Source organism: Passer domesticus, chromosome 25, assembly GCF_036417665.1.
Source record: "Passer domesticus isolate bPasDom1 chromosome 25, bPasDom1.hap1, whole genome shotgun sequence".
In the NCBI taxonomy this organism is placed as follows: domain Eukaryota; kingdom Metazoa; phylum Chordata; class Aves; order Passeriformes; family Passeridae; genus Passer; species Passer domesticus.
In genome coordinates this window covers 1,989,395-1,994,559 of record NC_087498.1, presented here as the reverse complement: position 1 = coordinate 1,994,559, position 5,165 = coordinate 1,989,395, and the positions used below count along the sequence as shown (strand labels likewise).

The 5,165-nt window shown below is 52.8% G+C and overlaps 1 long non-coding RNA gene across 1 annotated transcript; it reads left to right on the top strand.

The window, feature by feature from the left end:
• Positions 1-3,678: 3,678 nt before the first annotated feature.
• On the top strand, positions 3,679-4,894 carry LOC135286214 (uncharacterized). The gene is made up of 2 exons (XR_010350665.1): positions 3,679-4,336; positions 4,778-4,894. It is a non-coding gene; the product is annotated as an uncharacterized LOC135286214 (long non-coding RNA).
• Positions 4,895-5,165: the final 271 nt, after the last annotated feature.

Here is a 5,165-nt window from a genome sequence, read left to right as displayed (position 1 = left end):
GAGCCTGGTCATTGCCAGCAATTTCAAAGAGGTACTGAGGAACAAAAGCCCTTGAACATTTTTAATGATGGATGTTCCCTGTCTGCTGAACAAGGAGCCTTTAAAGTCGGGCTCCCTTTGATTAGACAATGGACCCAGAGAGAAAGAAGTGCTTCTCCTCCTCCTTATCTATCATCTACCCTCCTCCATACCCCTCCTGCCCCAAAAGGGATAAATTTAGAAGCAACAGCCCAAGAATTCCAAGCAAGGGGCAGGAGGGGCTGCCCGAGATCAGAGCAGCAGCCCCACAAACAGGGAATTTAATCCACTGTGTCTCCTGAGGGGTGTTAGCAGAGGATGGGAGGTACCAAGGGGGTTCCTCACCATCTATCCCAAATTTATCCCCATTATTTTCTGCGATACAGGAGCTCTCATTCTGCTGCACAGAGACAACACGACCCCCCCACCATGGCCACAGCCAAGACCAGAGAGGAGAACTTGCCCCTTCCCTTCTCCTCCTTAATCTCTTCCAAAGTGCTGCTCCAGATGAGTTAACAGCCCCAGGCCCTTAAAAAGCCATTTCTCCCCACAAATCCCAGCCCTGCCAAGCTCCTCAGCTCACCCTGGCTTCCAACATACCCGACAGGCTCCAAGGACACTCAGACCAGTGACAGGAATGTGACGTCCCTCTCTGAGAGGGACAGCACTGGGGAAGCACGAAGAGCCCCCAGCTGCAGCTGACTCCCAATTATTCTGCTCCAAAACTGCTCTGTGGTATTTTTTGGAGTTGTTAACATCCCATTAAAAGTGTCCTGTTGAGCAGAGCTGGCTGGCAGGGAGCAGGGAGGGTGCACGCTTGGAGGGAACCGCAGCTCTCCCGTTATGGTAAGTTTTCCAAAACCCACTGGTTGTGTCCCTAAATAGTTTCCTTCCATGAACAGTGAGATGGTGTCAGATGCCTTTTTTAAATGAACAGCAGAAAACAATAAAAGAGCTGCAAGTGGCAGCTATAAATGCAAAGCAGGGGCTGGAGGGGGTTGGGGTCCCCTTGAGAGGGACTGGGGGTGTTGCAGAGAAAGTGGAAACACATTCAAAGGGGTCAGTGCTGGGCTGACCCTGCGAGGAGCTGCTGCAGCCTGGCAGAGCTGCCTGGGCACCACTGGCCTTCCCTTTGTTGCCAGTTTGGGAGGAGATGGTATCTCTTCAGCTGGGAGCAGCCATCCATCCCTGGCAGTGTCCAAGGCCAGGCGTGGGGGCTTGGAGCAGCCTGGGCTGGGAGGTGCCCCTGCCATGGCAGGAGGTGGAATGGGATGGGATTTAAGGTCCTCTCCAGCCCAAGGTGTTCCACGATCCATAGTGAAAGCTCTCCTTGGACTTCTCCACTGTTCCCCTGGCTGTGTCTCCTGCACCCTCCTTGCTCAAGGGGGGACTCTGCTCTACTACAGAATGCTTCCCACCAGGGCTTAAACACATTGGGATTATCACCTGCCTCTGCCCACCCTGTCTGGCCATGCCTGCTTCCCATCAGTGCTGGGAATCACAGAAACACTTAGGTTGGAAAACACCTCTAAAAACATTGAGTGCAGCCTTTGAACGAAGCTGCAAAAACCTTCATTTCTCCAGGAAGGGCCACAGGCTCCCATGGAGAATTCAGCCAGGTTACTGAAATAAAGTCAGTGGATATCTGGAGTGCTACACTTTGGATTGGGGGTTGGTTGGTTGGTGGATTGGTTGGTGGATTATTTGGTTGGTTGGTTGGTTGGTTGGTCGGTTGGGTGATTGGTTGGTGGGTTGGTTGGTTGTTTAGTTGGTTGGTGGGTTGGTTGGTGGGTTGGTTGAGTGGTTGTTTAGTTGGTTGGTTGGTTGGTGGATGGGGTGGTTGGTTGGTGCGTTGGTTGGTCGGTTATTTGGTTGGTTGGTGGGTGGGTTGGGTGATTGGTTGGTGGGTTGGTGGGTTGGTTGGTTGGTGGGTTATTTAGTTGGTTGGTGGGTTGGTTGGGTGGTTGGTGGGTTGGTTGGTTGGTGGGTTATTTAGTTGGTTGGTGGGTTGGTTGGTTGGTTGGTGGGTTGGTTGGGTGGTTGGTGGGTTGGTTGGTGGGTTATTTGGTTGGTTGGTGGGTTGGTTGGTTGTTTTCCTTGCAGGCTATTCCACAAATACCGTTTTCTGGGAGCAGGAAGCAAAGCCAGGGACTTGCTCAAGCTGGGAAAAAAACAAAGGTGACGATGGAGCAGCTTGGGCAGGGATAAGAGGGAATTAATTTCATGTGTTTCATGCAGCCTCAGACACGCAGGAAATCATCCCCTGGTTACCACGGAGCTTCTGGCAGTGTTTGGAGAATGCCCTTGGCATGTGGTTCCTGACCCAGGGAGAAGGGGACTCCCTGGGACACTCCTGCTGTGGTGGCAGCATTCCCAGGGGATCGGATCACACCTTGCATCCCAGAGGAATGTCCACCCCAGCAGCACAGGGAGGGCTGGCCCTTGCCTGACCTGTGCCATCAGCCAAATCCATGATCCAAGAGCTGAATCACAGCCCTCCAGCACCAAAGTGCCTCTGGCAGCACCCCCTTGACTCCGTGGGGAATGACACAGTTTCCAAGACTACAAAAAGGAAGGAGCTGGGCAGAAAAATGACTTTTTTCCTCTTTTATTACCAAGAACAAGGAAAACAGCCCATTTTCTGAGCATGGCCTGAATAGGAACAAGTCTGCCTAAATTCTCTGTGAATGGAGATGAAATCCCATCGTGTCAGCTGTTTCCAATCCTGGAAAATAATCCGTTGGAAAGGAGCAGTTTCAGGCGTGCTGAGCACAGGGCAGGGCTGGGGGAGCAGCTATTAGTGCCAGTGGAAGTGGTTCTCAATTAAAAAAAGCCGATGCAACAGTTTTTAGATCAAAAGAAGCCTTCCACAGAAGGTTTTCTTTGCTTGGGCAGAAATGTTAATCAATCAGGCTGAGAGGAGCTGCAGCAAAAATCATTTTGTTTGGTACAAGTTTGTGAGTTGGATTTGGCTCGGGGGACACGGGATGTTAAACACCCATTGCTCTTCTAATGAAAACACCTCTGAGAAGGCGAGGAGGCTTCTCCACAGATGGGATTTCAGGATTTTTCCCCAGGTAATGGATGGCAAAGCACAAACTCTGCTTTGGAAATGGAGCAATTTGTTCAACCGCGGCTGCTCATGACTGGTTTGGAAAATCAAAATAATGAACTGTGCTGTGACAACGTGGCCTTGCAGTGCCTGACTGCACCAGAGGTTTGGTGGCTCGTGTCTGTCTGCAGCCTTCCACCTCTCCTTGGATCTCACCTGCCCTCACACACAGCTCTAAGAGATCTCACGAGGACATCTGGGTCTGGGGAGCCTTCTGCTCCCAGGAGCGGCTCATCCCCCCAGAGATGGTCCCTCCCTGGTCCATCCCTGGTCCCTCCCTGCTCCATCCCTGCCCAGCAGTTGCACATTTCCGTGTCACTGTCCCTGCAGATGCAGCGTTCCTATGCAGGGAGGCAGTGCTGGGGCTGACCAGGAGCCAGCCTCTGCTTTGGCCTTGATCTCATCGTGCTTTTCAGCCTCTCTTGGGGCAGCTACAAGTGGCTCCAGGTCAGGTTTTCAAGGTTTCCACGTGCTGGATCGCCACATGCAAAAGTCCCAGGGGGAAAACAAGTGGCAGGAAATGCTGTGGCTCCAGCCTGGATCTCAGCTGTGCCTCGTTTGGGAATCCTCCCCAGGCACCACCCCAGTGCTGGGCTGCAAGAGCAGAGATCAGCTCCTGGGTTCAGCATCTCACCCGTGCCCTCATCCCCACCAAGGAGGGCCTCCAAGAGTGCCCCTGGATAAGTCCCAGGCCAGTCATGCTGTGGTTGTTGGGAAAACCAAACAGCCATCTCATGGTGGGTCCCTCTTGCTGAATCTTCTCCAGTGCCACGCTGGTTTTCTCCTGCTTTGCCACCCAACACTGTCACTGCACCAGCTGGGGAGAGTCCTGACCACAGGGCTGGGCACAGGCTGGAGAAATCAGAGAAAAGCCCTGCAAGAATGAAGAATTTTCTCTTTTTTCCCTCCAAATTACCAAGGAAGATGCAGCAGGAGGTGGGGATCAAGGGGGAAATGTGCCGAGCTAGAAAATAACAGCGAACCCAACATTTCAGTATCTTCTCCATGGGAGAGTCTTGTGGTTGATGTCTCTACGTTGGCCAGCAAGCAAACCAAGACAAGACAGTCCTGTGGTGTCACCCTGGGCCACCACCTTCATCCTCGTGTCCTCTGAGGGCATTTCTGCTCCTGCACAGAGACAAACCTGCCCCAGGAAAGCCCTTTCAGAGATGCCTCGAGGCAGAAGACAGCACAGCTCCCACATGGGTAAGAGAATCTCCTGATTTAGCTCATTAAGTTCCTGCAGGTGGGGTAACAATTCCTGCTTCCACCATTCCAAACCCAACCTTGGCACCACACTGCCCCTTTCCTCCACAGCAAAACCCCCCAGGGAGCACACCAAGCCCCCAAAACCCTCCAAAGGGGCATGGGGTGGATGGAGCAGCACAGCCCACACCCAACCACCTTTACCAGCATTTCCCACCCACACCCACACCTCTGCTTCTGCCCCAGCATCCCAGCAGGAAGGGACTGGGATTTACAGCCACCACCCTCCCCCTGGAGCCATCCCATGGCCAGCCCCTGCGCCCGCTCTCTACCTGCTGCCTTTTATTTTTTTATTTATTTTTTTATTATTATTATCATTATTTTTGCAAGGAAAACGGGTTGCCCTGGAGCTGGGTCTCCATGGAAACTTGGGTTTTTCAGACACTCAATGGAAAACGCTGGCACGGAGAGGCTTGTGCAGGAATACTGATTCAGCCCCAGCGTCTGTAACACTGACTGCATTTTAATCCCGCTCCGCTACCCGGAGAGCTAAAAATACCCTGTGAGCTGTCGCCTCCTGAACTCGAGTAAACAGCTTAAAGCAACACGCTGCTGCCAGAGCAGAAATTCCATGAATCAGCTAAAATAAAAGGGATGGGGGAGGTAACCGTGGGGTCTCAGCCCTCGAGGAGCACCAGCCTGGTGGGGAAGAGCAAATCCCCGCTCCAGGGATGGAGAAGGGGCTGCTGAAGGCAGCAGACGGGTCCTTGGGGCTTTGTTGCACCTCTCCAAGATGCCCTTTTCCCGGTGTAAAAGCAGGAAAACAAGG